Source organism: Ranitomeya variabilis, chromosome 2 (assembly GCF_051348905.1).
Source record: "Ranitomeya variabilis isolate aRanVar5 chromosome 2, aRanVar5.hap1, whole genome shotgun sequence".
NCBI lineage: Eukaryota > Metazoa > Chordata > Amphibia > Anura > Dendrobatidae > Ranitomeya > Ranitomeya variabilis.
In genome coordinates this window covers 931,806,161-931,832,822 of record NC_135233.1, presented here as the reverse complement: position 1 = coordinate 931,832,822, position 26,662 = coordinate 931,806,161, and the positions used below count along the sequence as shown (strand labels likewise).

The 26,662-nt window shown below is 44.8% G+C and overlaps 1 protein-coding gene and 1 long non-coding RNA gene across 2 annotated transcripts in view; one reads left to right on the top strand and one right to left on the bottom strand.

The window, feature by feature from the left end:
• Nucleotides 1-26,662, bottom strand: part of LOC143810029 (uncharacterized) — a 479,140-nt gene that overhangs the window by 307,985 nt on the left and 144,493 nt on the right. The gene's annotated exons all lie outside the window — the stretch shown is intronic.
• LOC143810030 (uncharacterized) overlaps nucleotides 1-26,662 on the top strand; it is a 198,879-nt gene that overhangs the window by 37,416 nt on the left and 134,801 nt on the right. The window lies entirely within an intron of this gene.

The following is a 26,662-nucleotide window of genomic DNA, read 5'->3' as shown; positions in this document are numbered from 1 at the left end:
ATTTGACTAATAAAAAGCATGTGCAAAAAATCAATAAGTTGTGACAACTAGGGTTGAGCGACCTTTACTTTTATAGGATCGGGTCGGGTTTCACGAAACCCGACTTTTTCAAAAGTCGGGTCGAGTGAAATCGGCCGATCCTATAAAAAAGTCGGGGTCGGGGTCGGCCGAAACTCGAAACCCAATGCAGTGCATTGGGTTTCCAATGGTTCCCAGGGTCTGAAGGAGCGGAAACTCTCCTTCAGGCCCTGGGATCCATATTTAAGTGTAAAATAAAGAATTAAAATAAAAAATATCGCTATACTTACCCTCTGACGGGCCCTGGTACTAACCGGGAACCTTCCTTCCTTAGAATCAGCCTTCCAGGACCTTGCGGTGACGTCGCGGTGACGTCGCGGCTGGTGATTGGTCGCGCGGCCGCCCATGTGACCGCTCGCGCGACCAATCACAAGCCGCGACGTCACCGTGACGTCACCGAAGGTCCTGGAAGGGCTGATTCTTAGGAAGGAAGGCTGCCGGAAAGAAGCAGGGCGTGTCCGAGGGTGAGTATATACCTAATAGGAATATACTCACCCTCGGCTTTGTTCCGGCAGCCTTCCTGTTTACATTTCCACAAACTAGGACTGTTTACATTTCCACAAACTAGTGTTAACACCTCCAGCAACACCTTATAACCCAAGAGAAAAAGGGGAGTTCAAGTCCAAAGATTTTTGTGTAAAAAGAGTATAATTTTATTACAACAAACCATATTGTATATCACTACATAGTAAACAATAATACATTATAAATATCCAGTCTTAGAAATTCAGCAGAAAAGGAACAGGTGAAAAGGATCGCACCTGTTGGCTTCGTCAGGGGGCGGTCAACGAAACACGCGTTGGGGCTGCACGGTGGAGTGCCAGTGGTCACCACATGATGGGTAAAAGTTCTTGGATATGGAAGGTTAGGGTGTAGCTGGACACTGATCCCCATACGACTATACATCTGCACCTCTGTTTGTATGTTACCTCTCCTTCCTGACTATTTCTCTTCCCGGACTAATAATATCGCACGTTGCACTTTACATTTTGAGATATGTGGTGATATCTGGCGCATTCACTGATCCTTTTCACCTGTTCCTTTTCTGCTGAATTTCTAAGACTATGGATATTTATAATGTACTAGCTGAAGAGCCCGGCGTTGCCTGGGCATAGTAAATATCTGTGGTTAGTTATAGCACCTCACTTCTCTTATTTTCCCATCACGCCTCTCATTTTCCCCCTCACATCTCTCATTTTCTCCCTTACACCTCTCATTTTCACCCTCACTCCTCTTATTTCCCCCCTCACTCCTCTCATTCCCCCTAACACTTGTCATTTCAACCTCACATCTGTCATTTTCCGATCACTTCACTATTTTCCCTCACTCCTCTCATTTTGCACTCACACCTTTTCATTTTCACCTCACACCCCTCATTTTCACCTCACACCTCTCATTTTCCCCTCAGTATGTACATGTTTGTTATCTCCCTTATATATAGTATACACCTGTATGTCATCTCCTGTATATAGTATATACCTGTATGTCATCTCCCCTGTTAATAGTATATGCCTGCTGTATGTCATCTCCTCCTGTATATTGTATATACCTATGTGTCATCTCCTCCTGTATATAGTATATACCTGTATGTCATCTCTTCTGTATATACTATATACCTGTATGTCATCTCCTCCTATATATAGTATATACCTGTATGTCATCTCCTGTATATAGTATACCTGTATGTCATCTCCCCTGTATATAGTACATACCTGCTGTATGTCATCTCCTCCTCTAAATACCTATGTGTCATCTCCTCTTTTATATAGTATATACCTGTATGTCATCTCCTCCTGTATATAGTATATATGTGTGTCACCTCCTCCTGTATATAGTATATACCTGTAAGTCATCTCCTCCTGTATATAGTATATACCTGTGTGTCATCTGCTCCTGTATATAGTATATACCTGTGTGTCATCTCCTCTTTTATATAGTATGTACCTGTAAGTCATCAACTCCTGTATATAGTATATACCTGTGTGTCATCTGCTCCTGTATATAGTATATATCTGTGTGTCATCTCCTCCTGTATATAGTATATACGTGTGTCATCTCCCCTGTATATAGTATATACCTGTGTGTCATCTCCTCCTGTATATAGTATATATCTGTGTGTCATCTCCCCTGTATATAGTATGTACCTGTATGTCATATCCTCCTGTATATAGTATGTACCTGTATGTCATCTCCTCCTGTATATAGTATATACCTGTGTGTCATCTCCTCCTGTATATAGTATATACATGTGTGTCATCTCCCCTGTATATAGTATATACCTGTGTGTCATCTACCCTGTATATAGTATACCTGTGTGTCATCTCCCCTCTATATAGTATGTACCTGTATGTCATCTCCCCTGTATATAGTATATACCAGTGTGTTATCTCCTCCTGTATATAGTATATACCTGTGTGTCATCTCCCCTGTATATAGTATGTACCTGTATGTCATCTCCTCCTGTATATAATATATACCTGTGTGTCATCTCTCCTGTATATAGTATATACCTGTGTGTCATCTTCCCTGTATATAGTATGTACCTGTATTTCATCTCTCCTGTATATAGTATGTACCAGTGTGTCATCTCCTCCTGTATATAGTATATACCTGTGTCATCTCCCCTGTATATAGTATGTACCTGTATGTCATCTCCCCTGTATATAGTAAATACCAGTGTGTCATCTCCTCCTGTATATAGTATATACCTGTGTGTTATCTCCTCCTGTATATAGTATGTACCTGTATGTCATCTCCTCCTGTATATAGTATATACCTGTGTGTCATCTCTCCTGTATATAGTATATACCTGTGTGTCATCTCCCCTTTATATAGCATGTACATGTATGTCATCTCCCCTGTATATAGTATATACCAGTGTGTCATCTCCTCCTGTATATAGTATATACCTGTGTGTCATCTCCCCTTTATATAGTATGTACCTGTATGTCATCTCCCCTGTATATAGTATATACCAGTGTGTCATCTCCTCCTGTACATAGTATATACCTGTAAGTCATCTTCTCCTGTACATAGTATATACCTGCGTGTCATCTGCTCCTGTATATAGTATATACCTGTGTGTCATCTCCTCTTGTATATAGTATGTACCTGTATGTCATCTCCTCCTGTATATAGTATATACCTGTGTGTCATCTCCTCCTGTATATAGTATATACATGTGTCATCTCCCCTGTATATAGTATATACCTGTGTGTCATCTCCTCCTGTATATATTACATACCTGTGTGTCATCTCCTCCTATATATAGTATATATCTGTGTGTCATCTCCCCTGTATATAGTATGTACCTGTATGTCATCTCCTCCTGTATATAGTATATACCTGTGTGTCATCTGCTCCTGTATATAGTATATATCTGTGTGTCATCTCCTCCTGTATATAGTATATACGTGTGTCATCTCCCCTGTATATAGTATATACCTGTGTGTCATCTCCTCCTGTATATAGTATATATCTGTGTGTCATCTCCCCTGTATATAGTATGTACCTGTATGTCATATCCTCCTGTATATAGTATGTACCTGTATGTCATCTCCTCCTGTATATAGTATATACCTGTGTGTCATCTCCTCCTGTATATAGTATATACATGTGTGTCATCTCCCCTGTATATAGTATATACCTGTGTGTCATCTCCCCTGTATATAGTATACCTGTGTGTCATCTCCCCTGTATATAGTATGTACCTGTATGTCATCTCCCCTGTATATAGTATATAACAGTGTGTTATCTCCTCCTGTATATAGTATATACCTGTGTGTCATCTCCCCTGTATATAGTATGTACCTGTATGTCATCTCCTCCTGTATATAGTATATACCTGTGTGTCATCTCTCCTGTATATAGTATATACCTGTGTGTCATCTTCCCTGTATATAGTATGTACCTGTATTTCATCTCTCCTGTATATAGTATGTACCAGTGTGTCATCTCCTCCTGTATATAGTATATACCTGTGTCATCTCCCCTGTATATAGTATGTACCTGTATGTCATCTCCCCTGTATATAGTAAATACCAGTGTGTCATCTCCTCCTGTATATAGTATATACCTGTGTGTTATCTCCTCCTGTATATAGTATGTACCTGTATGTCATCTCCTCCTGTATATAGTATATACCTGTGTGTCATCTCTCCTGTATATAGTATATACCTGTGTGTCATCTCCCCTTTATATAGTATGTACATGTATGTCATCTCCCCTGTATATAGTATATACCAGTGTGTCATCTCCTCCTGTATATAGTATATACCTGTGTGTCATCTCCCCTTTATATAGTATGTACCTGTATGTCATCTCCCCTGTATATAGTATATACCAGTGTGTCATCTCCTCCTGTACATAGTATATACCTGTAAGTCATCTTCTCCTGTACATAGTATATACCTGCGTGTCATCTGCTCCTGTATATAGTATATACCTGTGTGTCATCTCCTCTTGTATATAGTATGTACCTGTATGTCATCTCCTCCTGTATATAGTATATACCTGTGTGTCATCTCCTCCTGTATATAGTATATACATGTGTCATCTCCCCTGTATATAGTATATACCTGTGTGTCATCTCCTCCTGTATATATTACATACCTGTGTGTCATCTCCTCCTATATATAGTATATATCTGTGTGTCATCTCCCCTGTATATAGTATGTACCTTTATGTCATCTCCTCCTGTATATAGTATGTACCTGTATGTCATCTCTTCCTGTATAAAGTATATACCTGTGTGTCATCTCCTCCTGTATATAGTATATACCCGTCTGTCATCTCCCCTGTATATAGTATATACCTGTGTGTCATCTCCCCTGTATATAGTATATACCTGTGTGTCATCTCCCTTGTATATAGTATGTACCTGTATGTCATCTCCCCTGTATATAGTATATACCTGTGTGTCATCTCTCCTGTATATAGTATAAACCTGTGTGTCATCTTCCCTGTATATAGTATGTACCTGTATTTCATCTCCCCTGTATATAGTATATACCAGTGTGTCATCTCCTCCTGTATATAGTATATACCTGTGTCATCTCCCCTGTATATAGTATGTACCTGTATGTCATCTCCCATGTATATAGTATATACCAGTGTGTCATCTCCTTCTGTATATAGTATATACCTGTGTGTCATCTCCCCTGTGTATAGTATATATGTGTCATCTCCCCTGTATATAGTATATACCTTTGTGTCATCTCCCCTGTATATAGTATGTACCTTTATGTCATCTCCCCTGTATATAGTAAATACCAGTGTGTCATCTCCTCCTGTATATAGTATATACCTGTGTGTCATCTCCCCTGTATATAGTATGTAACTGTATGTCATCTCCTCCTGTATATAGTATATACCTGTGTGTCATCTCCCCTGTATATAGTATGTACCTGTATGTCATCTCCCCTGTATATAGTACATACCAGTGTGTCATCACCTCCTGTATATACTGTAGTATATACCTGTGTGTCATCTCCCCTGTATATAGTATATACCAGTGTGTCATCTCCTCCTGTATATAGTATATACCTGTGTGTCATCTCCCCTGTATATAATATGTACCTGTATGTCATCTCCTCCTGTATATAGTATATATCTGTGTGTCATCTCCTCCTGTATTAGACCTCGTTCACACGTTATTTGGTCAGTGTTTTTACCTCAGTATTTGTAAGCTAAATTGGCAGCCTGATAAATCCCCAGCCAACAGGAAGCCCTTCCCCCTGGCAGTATATATTAGCTCACACATACACATAATAGACAGGTCATGTGACTGACAGCTGCCGTATTTCCTATATGGTATATTTGTTGCTCTTGTAGTTTGTCTGCTTATTAATCAGATTTATATTTTTGAAGGATAATACCAGACTTTTGTGTGTTTTAGGGCGAGTTTCATGTGTCATGTTGTGTGTGTTGAGTTGCATGTGGCTACATGCATGTAGCAACTTTTGTGAGATGAGTTTTGTGTGGCGACATGCATGTAGCAACTTTTTGTGTGTCGAGTTGCATGTGACAGGTTAGTGTAGCAAGTTGTGTGCAGCAAGTTTTGCGCATGGCGAGTTTTGCGCATGGCGAGTTTTATGTGTGGTGCCTTTTGAGTATGTGCAAGTTTTGTGTGAGGCAACTTTTGAATGTGTTGCAACTTTTGTGCATGTGGCAATTTTTCCACGTTTGCAAGTTTTGCGTGTGGCGAGTTTTCCATGAGGTGAGTTTTGCATATGTGGCGAGTTTTGCATGAGCCTAGTTTTGCAAGTGGCGAGTTTTGCGCATGGCGAGTTTTGAGCGGCGACTTTTGTGTTTCGACTTTTATGTGGCGAGGTTGGTGTATGTGTGGTGAAATGTGTGCTGAGGGTGGTATATGTGTTCAAGCATGTGGTAGTGTGTGGCACATTTTGTGTGTGTGCTCATATCCCCATGTGTGGTGAGTATCCCATGTCGGGGCCCCACCTTAGCAATTGTATGGTATATACTCTTTGGCACCATCTGCCAGCTGTCAATTTGCCTCCAACACTTTTCCTTTCACTTTTTCCCCATTATGTAGATAGGGGCAAAATTGTTTGGTGAATTGGAACACGTGGGGTTAAAATTTTGCCTCACAACATAGCCTATGACGCTCTCAGGGTCCAGACGTGTGACTGTGCAACATTTTGTGGCTGTAGCTGCGACGGCGCAGATGCCAATCCCGGACATACACACACACACACACACACACAAACACACACACATTCAGCTTTATATATTAGATTATTGTTTACTATGTAGTGATATACAATATGGATTGTTGTAATAAAATTATACTCTTTTTATACAAAATCTTTGGACTTGAACTCCCCTTTTTCTCTTGGGTTATAAGGTTTGCATGTTGGAGTGTCCATTTTCTCTATTGTTCTGCTCTGCTCATCCATAGTGTTGAGCATGCGTGGCAGACAATTTTTCCCATGGTGGTCTTTTTACACCTCCAGCAACAGCAGCAGCAACAGCAGGCAAATAAGCCCCACTAAAGATATTAGAGACTGCAATTACGCAAGATAATGCAGCACAGTAAAAACTGCAACATCCAGTAACAGAAGTTATCAGTTGTCTTTGGATAGGATATCACATGGTTGGTTCTCTAGTGCTTTCAGAAAAATTAACACCTACCCCACATACACCTTCACACACCAAGCCTAATCCCCCATCCACCACGACCTCGCTTTTTCTTAGTCATGTTGCTCAGATAGTGTGCTAGAAGCACACTATTAGCAGCTAAAAATTAGATTTTTTTCCTCTGCACAACCTCTGCACACAACTAAATTTCAGCGTCACAAAATTAGAAGGTGAAATATGGCGTGATGAATCACGTTACTCACAGAAGAAAGAATTGTTTCAGTGTGGATGAGGTCAGTATAACAAAGAAGATCTGCTCCAAAAAATTTCAAAGTGAGATGTCCCCTACTGTATGATGTTAGTAACCGACAAAATTTTGGGGGGCCTGTTGATGAGTCCTGTATAATATTGACTATATGTTCCAAACAATTTCAAAGTGACATGTCCCCCACTGTAAGACATTAGTAACAGAAGAAAAAAATGTTTAAGTGTGGATGAGGGCTGGATGACAAAGAAGATATGATCCAAAAACATTTTTAAATAGATGTCCCCTACTGTATGACGTTAGTAACTGACAACATTTTGGTGGGCCTGTAGATGAGGCCTGTATAACATTGACTAGATGCTACAAACAATTTCTAAGTGAGACATCCCCTACTGTGTTACATTAGTAACAGAAAATTTTTGGGGGGCCCTGTCAATGAGGCCTGTATAACATTGACTACATGTTCCAAACAATTTCCAAGTGAGATGTCCCCTACCGTATGATGTCAGAAACAGAAGAAAGAATTGTTTAAGTGTTGATGAGGGCTAAATGACAAAGAAGATACGCTCCAAAAAATATTTTAATTTGATGTCCACTACTGTTTGATGTTAGTAACTGACAACATTTTTTAGGCCTGGGAACGAGGTCTGTATAACATTTACTAGATGCTACAAACAATTTCTAAGTGAGACGGCCCCTACTGTATTACATTAGTAACAGAAGAATTTTTGGTGGCCTGTTGATGAGGCCTGTATAGGCCTGTGTAGATGCTACAAACAATTTCTACATGAGATGTTCCGTACTGTATTACGTTAGTAGCAAAATAATTTTTTTGGGCCTGTCAATTAGGCCTATATAACATTGACAAGATGCTACAGGCAATTTCTACGTGAGATGTCCCCCACTGTATTACATTAGTAACAGAAGAATTTTTTTGACCTGTCGATGAGGCCTGTATAACATTGACTAGATGCTCAAAGCAATTTCAAACTGAGATCTCCCCTTCTGTATCACATTAGTAACATAAAAAAATATTTTTAGTGTGGATGAGGCCTGTATAATCTAGAAGATTGTCCGTGGCATTGGAACACCCTCTTTCCTATAATTGCTGCTGGTAAGGTGCAGGTTGCAGGACAAATAAGGCCAACGTGTCGTTAGGTGCACTGATTAGGAAAAGGGGAATGACGACGGCGGGAATGGGAGTGTACAACAGGATCAATAACAGAGCGGCTATGGGAGGTATGAGATCCAGGATCCAGCCTACAATGATCAGTCGTTTACCTAACACCAATTACCAGAAAGCATTTGATGCTCACCAGAAGATAGGTATAACAGATGCGTGTCTCAAGAAAGGCATAAAAGAGGCCCGTGAGAAAATGATTGCCAAAGATGCACAAAATCTAGAAAATAGGCTCAAAACAATTTCAAGCTCAGATCTTGTCTGCTGTATCACGTTTGTAAAAAAAAAATTAATGTGCAACAGCTCTGCACACAGAACAATTTCAACTTCACTGAATGACAAAGTTGAATATAGCAGGCTGTATCACGTTTACCAACAGAAAAAAATATATATTTTAAAGTGCATGTGGTCTGCAGACAGCTTTATATCACTGGCACAAAATGACAATGTAGGATACAGAGGGCTGTATCACATTTTGCAACAGAAAAAATTATAATTTTTGTTTTTTAATGTGCGTTAGGTCTGCAGACAGCTTCATATCACTGGCATAAAATTACAATGTGGGATACAGTGGGTTGTATCACATTTTGCAACAGAAAAATTATAATTTTTTTTAGTGTGCATTAGGTCTGCAGACAGCTTCATATCACCGCCACAAAATTGGGATATGGCGGGTTGTATCATGTTTTGCAACTGAAAAATTATATTTTTTGTTTTTTAATGTGCGTTATGTCTGCAGACAGCATCATATCACCACCATAAAATTGCAATGTGGAATACGGTAGGCTAGATCACGCTTTACAACAGAAAAAATTATAATTTTGTTTTTTAATGTACATTAGGTTTGTAGACAGCTTGATATCACCATCATAGAATGAAAATGTGGAATACGGTGGGCTGTATCACATTTAGCAACATAAAAAAATATATATTTTTTAATATCCATGATCTATTCACACTGTGGAATTTCACCACCACTATATAACAAGGTGATATATGGCATGGTGAATCATGCTAACAACTGCGGCGAAAAAATATTTCTTCATGCCCAACAGCTCAAATCACAGAACAATGTCACCACACCACTAAATGACAAGGTGGGATATGGCATGCTCTTTCACATTTAGGTAGTGAAAATGTAAGATTTAGAATGGTATAATGGTGCATGGAGCACAACAGAAGCAGTGCGCAACACACTTGTAGGACATGTGCCCTGCGGTCTTTGTCTGTGGACCTCAGTAATGGTAATAAAAAACAAAATAATTGCTGTAAGATAGATTTCACAGCCACACAGGACACTACCTAGCTAAACTATCTGAGTAAGAAACAGCCATCTAGTTAACTAGCTAAAATCTAGCTGCCAACATCAGGAGCAGCCTCTCTGCGCTACAGTGTCAAAATGGCATTAAAACAAGATGTCCTCTATTTATATGGAGAGGGACATGTGATTACAGAAGTCAATGCACAAGCCATTGTGTCAGGACATTGTGGAAATTTCTGCACCCTGATTGGATATCCGCAATGTGCACACATAAAGTTAGGGGGAAAAATGACTGTTTACAAGAACGCCGCACCTCTGAGCCCTGCAAACCCTTTCCCCTCATCAAAAATATGCCCCACATTCATGACACACTACCGTTATCATTGCAAAAGTGTTGAAAAACCTTTTGTGGCAACGCAAATTTTTTCCCACACATTTTACCAAATGTTACCGATTTTTCCCGATTTTATAAAATTTTGCTCATGTTTCCGAGCACGAATCCAAATGAGCCATATTCATGCCGAATTTATGTTTGATTGTTTTCTGAACAAATTCACTCATCAGTAGCTGTGATAGTCAAAACTGATTAGCTATACTATGATGTGATTTATGCAAGGCATTATGGGGAAGTTAACTCTAGTCGTGCCTTAGGTCATTTGATCCTTCTCTGGCTGATGCAAGCTTCTTCAATGGCTATAGCCATTTTAGGCAATTCATACACAGTGATTGGCAAAATTGTTATAATTTATTCAGCAAAGTCTTAAAAATTTGACACAAATTCTATTTGCATTGAATCAATTAATTTATCTCTATTGAATTGTCATTTTGTCAGAAAGCTTATATTACTTTTGTATTAAGTTGTTTGATCCAATTCCTTCGAACCCTATAGTATGTTCTAGTTTTTGGTCTTGGTTTTAGGGCCTGAGGATTTCAAAGTAAAGTAAGGGTTACACAGTAGTACAATATTATTGACACAACAAGGTATATATGCAACAATGGCATCTTTGCTTTTTCTGTCCATTATCCCCTCCTGGCAATGGCTTCAAAAGAACACACCAAAAACGGCACAAATGGCCCAGTGACTACCGAATATAATAAGTTTATTTGGGGTTTTGAACAAGACCTTAAAGTTACAGGACAAAGCTTATCATACCTTTTCAATCATTGTTGTAAAAAGTATTTAAAAATGATTATTTGAAGGCCTTGAATTGACCCTCCGAAATTTAACTATACATTTCCCATATATAGTCAAGATCCCTACAGCCCTCTATTCTGCAGCCAGAATAGAGGGCTTCCCTAATTGAGTTCAGTAGTTCATTGTCCTCTTTCCAAAAAGGCCAACACACAGTCTTAGGAAGTGATATGTCATGTCTGAACCATGCCTCCGCTTTCTTTTTTCTGCCACGGGATGGACACAGTATCATCATTCTTGGCGCTGGTCTATCACACAACAACAGACAAGCATTTCTTGACATGTTCTATTTAATACATATCACTGAGGTGTTGCCCCTTTTAGAATCAATAGTACCACATGGAATGCACCCTAGGGCTCTATGTACCGCCATACAGTACATGATATTTCCATGTAGGTGAGATTTAAAGGGAATCTGTCAGTAGGTTTTTGATAACTCATCTGAGAGCAGCATGATATAGGAAAAACACCCTGATTCCAGCAAGGTATCACTTAGATTATTGGGTGCAGCAGTTGTAATGCATAGTTTTTAGATGTAGCAGAGCTCATAAAGTTAACTCCGCTCACACCACAGCTTTCTGTGTACATTGTCTATTGACAGTGAGCAACTTATATGAGGAAGGGGTGTGGTCAAACCACTTGTCATGAGTCATAGTCAGGCAATGATAATCTCCCACTGATAAAACATTCATTTTATGGAAACAACAGCACACAGTCTAATAAGCGACATATTACTGTCCTTAGATTTCATAGCAAAACCTGCTGACAGATTCCCATTAGTGATGAGTGAGTGTGCTCGTTACTAGAATTTTCCGAGCACGCTCGGGTGTTCTTCGAGTATCTTGGGCATGCTCGTAGATTATATTTGTGTCCCCGCAGCTGCATGATTTGTGGTTGTTAGACAGCCTGAACAGATGCAGGGATTGCCTGTTTGTGAGGGAATCCCCACATGTATTCAGTCTGTCTAGCAGCTGCAAATCATACAGCTGCGGGGACACAAACACAATCTACTAGCACGCCCAAGATACTCGGAGAACACCCGAGCATGCTCGGAAAACTCTAGTAAGGAGCACATTCACTCATCACTAATTCACATTAAATAGTAAATCTGGCAGTGCTATATGGTATTAAAAAAATACATTATATTACTGCTTGTGTCATAATCAGATATATTGTTTCAAACTAGTCTATAATGGGCCAGAGGCTATTTATTATTTTAGTTTAGTTCTTTCGACCACTTGACATGAGGTCCTAAATACATTTTGGCTACATCTTTTTAAAAACTTTACATTCAGCTTTTCAATGAATTTACAATTTTACATTTTCTGCACTGAAGTCAATAGGTAAAAATAGAACACAAGGAATGTCCCACACTATATAAAAAGAATGAAGGAAACTCCAAATTTACAGAAATGTATGTATGTATTATCTGCCGCAAGTTTCCTTTTACGTATACAACAGACCCTCAAACACCCCCTTCCCATGTGGACATATGCCTAATTGAATAAATTCCAACATTCGGTCGCATTTAAAATATTTAGATGATTTCTTGTAGTCTATCTGCAGCTCTCTTTCCAATAAACTTCTGTTTTAAATTAGAAGTCTGATCCGCCGGACTATAATCTAATTTCCCATACCTGATTTTGCAATGTAAAACCTTAGTCTCAATGGAAATCCATAAAAACCAGGCAAAAACAATTAGCCGCTAAAATAAACTTGGCATTAAGGAAGCAGATCCAAAGGACAGTAACCTTATTTATTCAACATTCCTTTTTTTTCCAAATTGCTTTGCTAAACAGGCTGTATTAATTGTTCGCGACCTACACCGCATGCTTCAATGAAAATAAATTACTTTATTTCTCTCACACTACCAGTGACAGTGTAACTTAATTTCATTAGCTCGAATCTGTTGAGAGTATTCAGATTTCCATAGCAGGACGCACTTGAAATGAAAAGATGCTTTCGATTCTCAATTAACAGAATCATTTCCTTTCAACTGAAATGAATGTTATTGAAACCAATTAGCATGGACTGGAAAATCTCTCATTAATGAGGGGAGTGTGGGTGAGTAAACAGCAATGAAAAGATGAAATTAGAGGAGAGCCTCTTCTTGTTGGGCTGAATAATTACATGCTTAGTTGCCTAATTGTCTGGTGAAAGGCATAGCAGTGGTAACAGCAGATTGCTGTGTTCATTAGGCTGCAAAAGGCCACCTGCTGCTGGGTCTCGTTCTCCTGCAGTCTATATACACGTGTTAATCCCAGGGGGTTCATATTTGGACACAAGACTAACTGCGGAAAGCAAATGAGCTTGCCAATATGCTGCAATATTGTGTCCTTTATGCCAAAATACAGAAGCTTAATATGTCAAATTCAATGAATAAAACTAACAAGGAAAATTAAGTCAACTAAGCAAACTGACCTTATAACACATCTTGGTGTAGAAACCATGTGTAGATATCTGTCCCTCCGTACAGATGTTCTATCTGGCCCAGTCTGCTCCAAATTACACTGGACAAAAGATAAATTACAACTCTTATGGCCCTTGCAAGTTGTGTTTTTTTCCTTTTTCAAACAATAGAGCTGCTGAAATTAGGAACAAATGTTTCGATATTAGAATCCAGGCATAGAATTGTTCCTATCTGGTCCGCTAAGGCACTTAACATCAAAGCTGTAGGGCTTCTTTGTCCAAGTCCTTTGTGATTTCAGGTTTTATGTACACGTGTCGTATACAAACAGATTGGCTTCACAAGAAAGCCTTAGTCCTACCGACCTGTTATTTATGTTCCTGGCATTCCATTTTTCATTATTAGTTTACCGAGAAGTGAAGTGGCCATATGAACCCTTGGTTTTGCTCCCTTAGCTAACTAATGTTGAAAACAGTTGATTGTATGCCCTTTATGTGATGGGAAGGGCAATTTGTATCACTTTCCTTTATCCATACAAAGAATAATTGAATGAAACATAAAATGTTAGCAAATCTACATTGAAAGCAAACGTTATTGCAACGAATGCTATGCAATTTTAGGAATTATCACTTTGTTGCTATTGTGCTAAAATCAGGATTGCCTTCACCCCTGGTTTACATTAATATTCTAACAAATCCAAGATGCAATGAACCATCTGTTTGGCCTCATTCAGTTACCCTCAGACAGTCGGGCACCACGTTTTATTGAGAATACCTGATACTGCTCTAAAAATGCATTGCATAATTGGAGATCTGATACACATTAAAATCAGTGCTGAGGTTTTGTCAATGAATGAATGAAAAAATAATCAATTAATGGATCAAGTAATACATTTAAGTTGATTTTCAGTAAAAACTCGGATCAAAGATTGCCAGTCATCCAGCGTTTCCCCATTACATATAGCTTATCTAAGTAGTTAGGTAGTAAAGCAACAACCAGATCAGACCTCCTAGATTTCGTTTGGCCTAACATCTGAATTAGCAAACTACTAAAAAACTTGAGTTTCCTCTTTATTTGATACTGCAGGCTGTTGTCACACTCCTTCTGTGAGAGAAGTTTCTCTATTTATGTCCATATGCCAATAATTATTCTCTTGTGCTGAATGTGCAAGTAGATCACTGTTAGGCCGGGGACACACTTGCAAATTCAATGCGAAAAACTCACTCATCAATACCCGGCACTGCCGCCGGCACTCGGGACCGTTGTTGAGTGTGTTGTTGCATGTATTTCTATGCAGCTGAATGCTCCAGTCCCGAGTGCCAGAGGCAGTGCCAGAACTTGATGCGAGAGACTCACGCGAGTTTCTCACATTGCACTCGCAAGTGTGACCCCGGCCTTATACGAAGGGCAGAGAGCCAGTAGCCACCAACCAAATCAATTCTTACGTATTCTTAATACTTGTAAGAAAACTTACATCTGGATTGTAAATGACAGCTAACAGACTCAGCAGAGGTATTGTCATGGGGACACACAATCAGGTCAGTGGTCTACCTTCCATTATCAAGTTTTTCTAAAAGGAAACTGGCTTATCCCCGGAATTACATAGTTATTTCTCTTTTGTCATTTCTATGATTTGAAAACATTTTTTTGCAGATATTATTCTATCCCTAACTTAGAGTGTAATATCTTTTCTAAAATTTTTATCAATATTTTAGGAAATTATTACGAGATAATGGGCCAAGATTAATCAAAAGCTCAGTTGCAGAGTGAAAATTGCAAATATGCCATTGTAGTGCCTAATACATTGTGACCAGCTTGAGTTTCTGGAGACAAGCACCTAGTACATTGTTAAACAAATTCTTCCCACTACACCAATATCATATATGTGGATGTTATCTATGTTTTGGGCACACTGCTGAATCACAAGAGAGGTGGGGCATGTGGATTTTGGAGCACAGATTTTTGCTAAATTTGTTGGGGGTGAAATTATGCCACTTTTACAGATCCTTTCATATACCTGTAATCTGGAAACTCCCTATATTTCCAATGACAGATTACAGTTATTATTAGTAGCATTTTGGATTATATAACATTTTTTGAAGCTAGGTTTATCCCATGCTCAATGGTGTGCTGTTGCTCCATACTGTATAATGAATCACTTGAAGTAATTTTGGACTCCAATCGGCCTCTGTTCCATGGGTATCTTTCTTTTTATACATGTACTGTGGTCAACCACAAGATGCCTAAAAAGATGGACAACACGTGAATGGAAGCCACATAGAGTCTAAGGTGACTCCACCTACTAGTGTTGAGCATTCCGATACCGCAAGTATCGGGTATCGGCCGATATTTGCGGTATCGGAATTCCGATACCGAGATCCGATACTTGCCGCATATCGGATACCGGAATCGGAAGTTCTCAATTCAAAATGCACGAATTCAGCCAATGAGGACAGACTACAAGTGTGGGCACATCCTGTTCAGCATGGTGGGCATGAAACTACTGGCAAGGCTGTGATTGGCTGCTGAAATGATGTCATGCTGCAGTTTAAAAGTCGCTGGCGCCATTTTGTGCTCACTCTGCTGTGAATTCAGTTAGTGACAGGACGCTGTGTTCTGACTGAGGGCCAGTTGAGATAGCGATTTGCTTCTTTGTGCTTTTCACAGGCTAATTTAGCAACCGCTGTGTGTTCACTTTGCTTTTGCCTTGCAGCGCTGTTTTCACAGCGATCTGCAAGGTCTCTGTGTGTGTGTGTGTGAGTGCAGCCCACTCTGTAGTCTGTGTGCAGCCATAGCTGGTTGTATTCAGGTCAGGGTGGTTCACTGCCTCATACTGTTCTATCCATTCCATTGTCCTTTTTTTCAAGTAGTGCAGGCTGCTGCACATTTTTTTCAAATAATTCCTATTAGTGACTTTCCACCCGTATCCAGCTAAATTGTGGAAAAACACTACATAGGATAACGTAGAGGAGGTTTTTGGGGCCTTGCAGCACCGTTTACGGCTGTCTGCACGGTCTCCGTGTGAGTGCAGCTCGCCCTGTAGTCTGTGTGCAGCCACAGCCAGTTGTATCCAGCTCAGGGTGGTTCACTGACTCATACAGTTCTATCCATTCCATTGTCCTTTTTTGCAAGTAGTGCAGGCTGCTGCACATTTTTTTCAAATAGTTCCTATTAGTGACTTTCCACCTGTATCCAGCTAAATTGTGGAAAAACACTACATAGGATAATGTAGAGGAGGTTTTTGGGGCCTTGCAGCGCCGTTTACGGCTGTCTGCACGGTCTCCGTGTGAGTGCAGCTCGCCCTGTAGTCTGTGTGCAGCCACAGCCGGTTGTATCCAGCTCAGGGTGGTTCACTGACTCATACAGTTGTATCCATTCCATTGTCCTTTTTTGCAAGTAGTGCAGGCTGCTGCACATTTTTTTCAAATAATTCCTATTAGTGACTTACCACACGTATCCAACTAAATTGTGGAAAAACACTACATAGGATAACGTAGAGGAGGTTTTTGGGGCCTTGCAGCGCCGTTTACGGCTGTCTGCACGGTCTCCGTGCGAGTGCAGCTCTCCCTGTTGTCAGTTCATCCCCCAAAAAATAAATAAAGAATAAAGTTCACCAAACACACCACTAGTCCACACTTTAGAAAATTAGTGTTTCTTATACCTGTTAGGAGCTGTTCAGGAATAAGCACACTAAGCCGTTAGTACTTTTCTGCTTATCGTTATCAGTCAACCAAGATGAAGAAGGCAGGGAGTAAGGCACGTGGGCGTGGGTGCGGAGCAGGGAGAGGACGTGGGGATTCTGTGCCTGCTGCGGGCACCGGTGACTCATCATCACCCAGTTTCAGCAGGGAACAGTCCTTCATGCGCAGCTTTGTCGGAGAGCGCTGTACACCGCTGCTGCGTGAAGACCAAATTGAAGCCGTTGTCGGATGGATTGCAGCTAACGCATCGACTTCAATTAGTGCCACATCCTCTCAGACACAGAGCACTGGAGAGCACCCATCTGTCTCTTCGCCACCTGCCAAATTGCCCAGGCAGACAGAGAGCCCAGGACAGGAGCTGTCTCTACTTCTGTTCTCTGAATCTCTTGGCTTGGAAACAGGGGGCCAGCCAAGCAGCATTGGAGAAATGGAAGAAGAGGCAGGGTGCAGTGATGCCCAACAGCTTTTTCTCTCTGAGTCTGAAGAGGCGGGTGGGCCAGTGCCTCCGGTCACCACACCGCAGAATGCATCCGCTGATGACATTCAGGTGCCACTTTCTGGTGCGTGCTCTGCTGCTGAGACTACCCAGGAGGAGCAGTTGGTGGCAGAGGGTAGTGTAGATGATGAGGTCCTTGACCCATCGTGGCGTGAGGGACAGGAAGGTGGTGGGAGCAGCTCTGAGGAAGAGATTCCCCGAATGGGCCAAAGAGGGAGAGGGAGGGGGAAGACTGCGGATCCTGTAGCCTCCACTTTGGCACCCATTAGGAGCGTGTCTCTTCCAAAAACCAAAAAGGGCACTCCCAAGACTTGCAGTGCCTGGTCCATTTTTGACACAGTTGCAGATGACATTTGCTATGTCAAATGCAAGGTGTGTCATCACAAAGTCAAAAGAGGGAGAAATGTCAGCAACCTCAATACCTCCAACATGTGGAAACATGTGCAGACCAGGCACGCGGCGGAGTTACAGAAACACACTGAAGAGCTAGGCCAACCAACAGCGGCAGCTACCACCACTTCAGCTCGTGTTGCCTCTTCCTCCAGCTCACACACAGCTGGTTCGGCTTCCTCCCAGGATCGCCATGGAAGAACCTCTGGCACTGTTGTCCAGAGACCCACTGTAATTCCACCCGCAGCACCACGTTCCCAGTCATCCTCACACTCCCAGCCCAGTCTACAGCCATCGGTAGTACAGGCATGGGAGAAAAGGCGGCTTTTCTCGGCAAACCACCCACGAGCACAGGCTCTGACTGCAGGCATTGCCAAACTTCTGTCACTGGAAATGCTGTCATTCGGGCTGGTGGAGACTGACAGCTTCCGTGACTTGATGTCATTGGCAGTCCCACAGTACAATGTGCCCAGCCGCTTTTATTTCAGCAGGCAAGCCATCCCTGCCCTGCACAAGCATGTGGAGGGACACATAAAACACGCGCTACTGAATGCCGTCAGTAGCAAGGTCCACCTCACCACCGATGCGTGGACCAGTCAACATGGACAGGGGCGATACCTTTCCCTCACTGCCCATTGGGTTAAAGTTGTTGAGCCGGGTACAGATCGTGCGAGTGGCGCAGGGTTTGTCCTGCCCACTCCAAGGATTGCAGGAATCCAGTCTGTACGCATTGACTCCTCCTCTTACACAAGTTCCTCAGAATCGTCGCTGCAGGAGCCGTCACAGTCCACCTCCACATGGACCCGTGAACGTTTACCTGTTACGACTGACATGAGCACAGCCGTGGCCAAACGTCAACAGGCCGTCTTGAAATTAATTTCTTTGGGGAATCGAAGCCACACAGCGCAGGAGCTCTGGAATGCCATCAAGCAGGAGAGCGATGTGTGGTTTGTGCCAGCGAATCTCCAGCCAGGCATGGTAGTGTGTGATAATGGCCGAAATCTGGTGGCAGCTCTGGGCCTCGGCAACCTCACTCACATCCCATGTCTGGCACATGTACTCAACTTGGTCGTGCAGAGTTTTTTGAGGGACTATCCGGATCTTGATGCACTGCTGCACGAGGTCCGCCTAGAGTGTGCTCACTTGCGGCGTTCCAGCACGGAAAAATCGCGCATTGCGGCTCTGCAGCGCCGATTCTGCCTTCCGGAACATCGCATCATACTGTATGTGACCTACCTACCAGGTGGAATTCCACGTTACATATGTTGGAGCGGTTGTGTGAGCAGCAGCAAGCAGTAATGGAGTACCAGCTGCATCAGGCGCAAAAAAGTCGCACTCCGCGCCGTTCAGACTTCACAACCACAGAGTGGGCCACTATGAAGGACGTCTGCCAGGTTTTGCGTCCCTTCAATTATTCCATGCGGATGGCGAGTGCAGATGATGCACTAGTCAGCATGACTGTCCCCCTTATCTGCCTGCTTGAAAAATCACTGCAAACGCTAAGGGATGATGTTGTGGAAGAGGTGGAGGATGAGGATTCACCATTTCCATCATCTTCTGGACAGTCAGCACCACGTGGTTCCTCACAAACGCGTAGGCAGGGGACACTTTGTGAGGAGGATGAGGAGGAGTCAATGGAGGAGGAAGACATCCGTCCAGAGGAGGGAGTTACACAATTGTCCAGTACTCAGTGTGTACAGAGAGGGTGGGGTGATGACGAGCGGGCAGAGATCACGCCTCAAGCAGGGGACAGCGTTTCTTGGCCAGTTGGCAGTCTGCAGCACATGGTTGATTACATGCTGCAGTGCCTGAGAAACGACCGCCGCATCGCCCACATTCTCAACATGTCTGATTATTGGGTGTTCACCCTCCTCGATCCTCGCTACCGGGACAACGTACAAAGCCTCATCACTAGTGTTGAGCGATACCGTCCGATACTTGAAAGTATCGGTATCGGAAAGTATCGGCCGATACCGGCAAAGTATCGGATCAAATCCGATACCGATACCCGATACCAATACAAGTCAATGGGACTCAAGTATCGGACGGTATTCCTGATGGTTCTCAGGGTCTGAAGGAGAGGAAACTCTCCTTCAGGCCCTGGGATCCATATTAATGTGTAAAAGAAAGAATTAAAATAAAAAATATTGCTATACTCACCTCTCCGACGCAGCCTGAACCTCAGCGAGGGAACCGGCAGCGTTGTTTGCTTAAAATTCGCGCTTTTCTTTCCTTACGTGAAGTCCCGGCTTGTGATTGGTCGCGTGCCGCCCATGTGGCGGCGACGCAACCAATCACAACAAGCCGTGACGTAATTTCAGGTCCTTAAGGATTTTAAAATTACGTCCCGGCTTTGTGATTGGTTGCGTCGCAGTCACATGGGCGACGCAACCAATCACAAGCCGTGACATCACGGGAGGCTGGTCACGCGCGCATTTTAAAATGCGCGCGTGTCCAGCCTCCCGGCTTGTGATTGGTTGACCGCGACGCAACCAATCACAAGCCGGGACGTCACGGGAGGCTGGACACGCGCGCATTTTAAAATGCGCGCGTGTCCAGCCTCCCGGCTTGTGATTGGTTGACCGCGACACAACCAATCACAAGCCGGGACGTCACGGGAGGCTGGACACGCGCGCATTTTAAAATGCGCGCGTGTCCAGCCTCCCATGACGTCACGGCTTGTGATTGGTTGCGTCGCCCATGTGACTGCGACGCAACCAATCACAAACCCGGGACGTAATTTTAAAATCCTTAAGGACCTGAAATTACGTCACGGCTTGCTGTGATTGGTTGCGTCGCCCATGTGACTGCGACGCAACCAATCACAAAGCCGGAGCGTAATTTTAAAATACTGAATGACCTGAAATTACGTCACGGCTTGCTGTGATTGGTTGCGTCGCCGCCACATGGGCGGCACGCGACCAATCACAAGCCGGGACTTCACGTAAGGAAGTAAACGCGCGAATTTTAAACAAAAAACGCTGCCGCTTCCCTCGGTAAGGTGCAGGCTGCATCGGAGAGGTGAGTATAGCAATATTTTTTATTTTAATTCTCTCTTTTACACATTTTTACATTAATGTTGTTTCGATACCGATACCCGATAGCACAAAAGTATCGGATCTCGGTATCGGAATTCCGATACCCGCAAGTATCGGCCGATACCCGATACTTGCGGTATCGGAATGCTCAACACTACTCATCACACCGTTGAACCGGGAGCGTAAAATGCGGGAGTACCAAGACACACTGGTGAATTCCATCATCTTCTTCAGTCCAACTGAGAGAAGTGCTGCTAGTGCTTTACAAAGCAGCTCAGTGCGTCCAGGCAGTGGAGGAGGCTCTGCACAAAGAGGGAGCAGAAGCAGTGCCTCTGCCCAAGGCAAGACCAGTATGGCCCAACTGTGGCACAGTTTTCTGTGCCCGCCACAAATGTCTACACCATCACACACGGCTCCAGTCAGCAGGAGGCAACGGTTCCGTCAGATGGTGACAGACTACATGTCTTGCCCTCTTGCTGTACTCCCAGACGGCTCTTCCCCTTTCAAGTTTTGGGTCTCTAAGCTGGATACATGGCCAGAGCTCAGCCAGTATGCATTGGAGGTGCTGGCTTGCCCTGCAGCTAGTGTATTATTGGAACGCGTCTTTAGTGCTGCAGGTGGTGTACTAACAGACCGTCGCATGCGACTATCCTCCGATAACGTTGACCGGCTTACTTTCCTGAAAATGAACCAAGCCTGGATCTCGCAGGAATTTGCCACTCCTGTTCCTGATTAAATAATTGGGTGACTGTCTACAGTATCCAGGTCTCCTGTTGTGTTCATCTTTCTACCACCTGAACTGTAATTCCTGGGCTCCAACACCACCAGTTGAGGCTCAGAAATGCCATCTGCACAGTCAAAACATACGACCCAGTGTTATTGGGTGACAGTAACGTCAGCTGATCCCCAGCTGTGTAGCCGGCAATGTGTCCTGCGACCGCCACGCTGACACAACAACTGAAATGTAAGGGAACCTGTCCCCCCCCCAGGCATTTGTTACTGAAATAGCCACCTTGTGCAGCAGTTATGCTGCACAAGGAAAAGGTAACTATTTTTGTTTAGCTCCTTGCACACGCAGAACTTAACACTTTTAAAGTGTGTCCACTGATACCGTAAAACCATCCCAGAGGTGGGACTTTCCTTTGTAATGTGACGCAGCACACCCTTCATTCCTACCCCCTTGGCGCCGTGCGCTGCCTCCTCCGCGTTGTTTAATTCTGTCCCGGAGCCAGCGCTGTTATGTTATCCCTTGGCCAGGCACACTTTGCGGTGCCCGTCTTCTGACATCATTTGGTGTCAGGCTGGCTGCGCCTGTGCAGCCGCGCCGGACAAGTTCCCGCCTCGCAGTGTCTTCTGATTTAATCACACTGCGGGCCTGGGATCCATGGGCATGCGCAGTGCATATCTTCACCTCCGCCTCTCACTCATCTCCCTCCACCTTCTTCAGACTGTGTGCCGTCAGCTAATCCCTAATAGCATGCCACGGCCGTGACACCGCACAGTCTGAAGAAGCCGGAGGGAGGGGAGTGAGAGGCTAGGATATGCACTGCGCATGGCCACGGATCCCAGGCCCGCGGTGGGACTACATTAGACGACACTGCGAGGTGGGATCTCGGCCAGCGCGGCCGCACAGGCGCAGCCAGCCTGACGCAAAATGATGTCAGAAGACGGGCACCGCAAAGTGCGCCTGGCCAAAGGATAACAGAACAGCACAGGCTCCGGGACGGAATCAAGCAACGCTAAGGAGGCGGCGCATGGCACCAAGGGGGTAGGAATGACGGCTGGGCTGCGTCACATTACAAAGGAAAGTCCCACCTCCGGGATGAATTTACGGTATCAGTGGACACACTTTAAGTGTTTAGTTCTGTGTTTGCAAGGAGCATAATGAAAAGAGCCACCTTTTCCTTTGGCATCCTTTGTGATGCAAAAGCTGGCTCTTTCAGCTACAAACGCCTTTTGGGGTGGGGGTTAAAGGTTACCTTTCGACTTGCTCCAATCAGGCTTCGGCCTAAACGGTGTTCCTCTGCACCTCCTGCTGTCCCTGGGCTCCAACACCGCTAATTGGTGCCTGGAAGTGCTGTCCGCACAGTCAACAGTCGCTCCTCTGTTATTGGGGTTCAGTAACGTCAGCTGCTCCCCTGCTGTGTGTGCTGCAATACCTCCTATCTGCTCCTCCTGCTGTCCGTGGGCTCTAACACCGCCAGTTGGTGCCTGGAAGTCCTGGATGCACAGTTAACACTTGCTGCCGTGTTATTGGGGTTCTGTAACGTCAGCTGCTCCCCTGCTGTGTGTGCTGCAATACCTCCTATCTGCTCCTCCTGCTGTCCCTGGGCTCTAACACCGCCAGTTGGTGCCTGGAAGTGCTGTCCGCACAGTCAACAGTCGCTCCTCTGTTATTGGGGTTCAGTAACGTCAGCTGCTCCCGTGCTGTGTGTGCTGCAATACCTCCTATCTGCTCCTCCTGCTGACCCTGGGCTCCAACACCGCTAGTTGGTGCCTGGAAGTGCTGTCCGCACAGTCAACAGTCGCTCCTCTGTTATTGGGGTTCAGTAACGTCAGCTGCTCCCCTGCTGTGTGTGCTGCAATACCTCCTATCTGCTCCTCCTGCTGTCCCTGGGCTCTAACACCGCCAGTTGGTGCCTGGAAGTGCTGGATGCACAGTTAACACTTGCTGCCGTGTTATTGGGGTTCAGTAATGTCAGCTGCTCCCCTGCTGTGTATCCGGCAACGTGTCATGCGACCGCCACGCTGGCACAACTAACAGACATTTACATGCCTCCAGTGCAGGCTTCGGCCTACACTCTGCTCCTCCGGCTGTCCCTGGGCTCCAACACTGCTGGTTGCTGCCCGGAAGTGCTGTTTGCACAGAGCCAAACACCTCGCCAATGTGTTAGTGGGGTTCAGTAACGTCAGCTGCTCCCCTGCTGTGTATCCGGTAACGTGTCATGCGACCGCCATGCTGGCACAACTCCAATTTAAGGGAACCTGTCCACCCCCACCCCCCCAGGCGTTTCTTACTGAAAGAGCCACCTTGTGCAGCAGTAATGCTGCAGAAGGAAAAGGTGGCTCTTTTAATTATGCTCCTTTCAAAGGCTGAACTACACACTTATGAAATGTGTCTCCTCACACCGTTTAACCATCCCGGAGGTGGGACTTTCCTTTGTAATGTGACGCAGCCCAGCCGTCATTCCTACCCCCTTGGCGCCGTGCGCCGCCTCCTCAGCGTTGTTTGATTCTGTCCCTGAGCCTGCGCTGTTATGTTCTCCCTTGGCCAGGAACACTTAGCACTGCCCGTCTTCTGACATCATTTGGTGTCAGGCTGGCTGCGCCTGTGCAGCCGCGCCGGACGAGATCGCGCCTTGGAGTGTCTTCTGATTTAATCACACTGCGGGCCTGGGATCCATGGGCATGCGCAGTGCATATCTTCACTTCCGCCTCTCACTCATCTCCCTCCACCTTCTTCAGACTGTGCGCCGTCAGCTGATCCCTAATAGCATGCCACGGCCATGACACCGCACAGTCTGAAGAAGCTGGAGGGAGGGGAGTGAGAGGCGAGGATATGCACTGCGCATGGCCACGGATCCCAGGCCCGTGGTGGGATTACATTAGACGACACTGCGAGGTGGGATCTCGGCCAGCGTGGCCGCACAGGCGCAGCCAGCCTGACGCAAATTGATGTCAGAAGATGGGCAGCGCTAAGTGTGCCTGGCCAAGGGATAACATAACAGCGCAGGCTCAGGGACAGAATCAAAGAACGCTGATGAGGCTGCGCACGGCGCCAAGGGGGTAAGAATGACGGCTGGGCTGCATCACATTACAAAGGAAAGTCCCACCTCCGGGACGGTTTAACGGTGTGAGGGGACACATTTCATAAGTGTCTAGTTCAGCCTTTGAAATGAGCATAATTAAAAGAGCCACCTTTTCCTTTTGCATTACATTAGTGCTGTACAAGATGGCTCTTTCAGCAACAAACGCCTGGGGTGGGGGTTCAAGGTTCCCTTTCAACTTGCTCCAGTATTGGCTTCGGCCTACACTCTGCTCCTCCTGCTGACCCCGGGCTCTAACACCGCCAGTTGGCGCCCGGAAGTGCTAGCTGCACAGAGAAAAACACCAGCCAATGTGTCAGTGGGGTTCAGCAACGCCAGCTGTTCCCCTGCTGTGTAGCCGGCATCGTGTCCTGCAAACGCCACGCAGACACAACAGACCTAAAACTGCCTCCAGTGCAGGCTTCGGCCTACACCCTGCTCCCTCTCCTCCTGCTGTCCCTGGGCTCTAACACCGCCAGTTGGTGCCTGGAAGTGCTGGATGCACAGTTAACACTTGCTGCCATGTTATTGGGGTTCAGTAACGTCAGCTGCTCCCCTGCTGTGTGTGCTGCAATACCTCCTATCTGCTCCTCCTGCTATCCCTGGGCTCTAACACCGCTAGTTGGTGCCTGGAAGTGCTGTCCGCACAGTCAACAGTCGCTCCTCTGTTATTGGGGTTCAGTAACGTCAGCTGCTTCCCTGCTGTGTGTGCTGCAATACCTCCTATCTGCTCCTCCTGTTGACCCTGGGCTCTAACACCGCTAGTTGGTGCCTGGAAGTGCTGTCCGCACAGTCAACAGTCACTCCTCTGTTATTGGGGTTCAATAACGTCAGCTGCTCCCCTGCTGTGTGTGCTGCAATACCTCCTATCTGCTCCTCCTGCTATCCCTGGGCTCTAACACCGCTAGTTGGTGCCTGGAAGTGCTGTCCGCACAGTCAACAGTCACTCCTCTGTTATTGGGGTTCAATAACGTCAGCTGCTCCCCTGCTGTGTGTGCTGCAATACCTCCTATCTGCTCCTCCTGCTGACCCTGGGCTCTAACACCGTTAGTTGGTGCCTGGAAGTGTTGTCCGCACAGTCAACAGTCGCTCCTCTGTTATTGGGGTTCAGTAACGTCAGCTGCTCCCCTGCTGTGTGTGCTGCAATACCTCCTATCTGCTCCTCCTGCTGACCCTGGGCTCTAACACCGCTAGTTGGCGCCCGGAAGTGCTAGCTGCACAGAGAAAACACCAGCCAATGTGTCAGTGGGGTTCAGCACCGCCAGCTGTTCCCCTGCTGTGTAGCTGGCAACGTGTCCTGCAAAAGCCACGCAGACACAAGAACTGAAATTGAAGGGAACCTGTCCCCCCCAGGCGTTGGCATGTATAACAGCCACCTTGTACAGCAGTAATGCTGCATTTGTACAAGGTGGCTCATTAAGTTACTCTCCTTGCACACGCCGAACGCAACACGTCTAAAATGTGTCTCCTGAGACCATTAAACCGTCCCTGAGGTGTGACTTTCCTTTGTAATGACACGCTGCACCCCCCTTGGTAGCGCTGCCCGTCTTCTGTCATCATTGTTTGGCTGGCTGCGCCTCTGCGGCCGCCCTGCCTGACACAACGCCCCTCGGTGTCTTATTTATTTTGACTGCGAGGGTGTGATTGACGGGCATGAGCAGTGCATATCTTCGCCTGTCACTCATCTCCTTCTGCCTTCTTCAGACTGTACGGCTTCATGGCCGTGGCATGCGATAAGGGATCAGCTGAC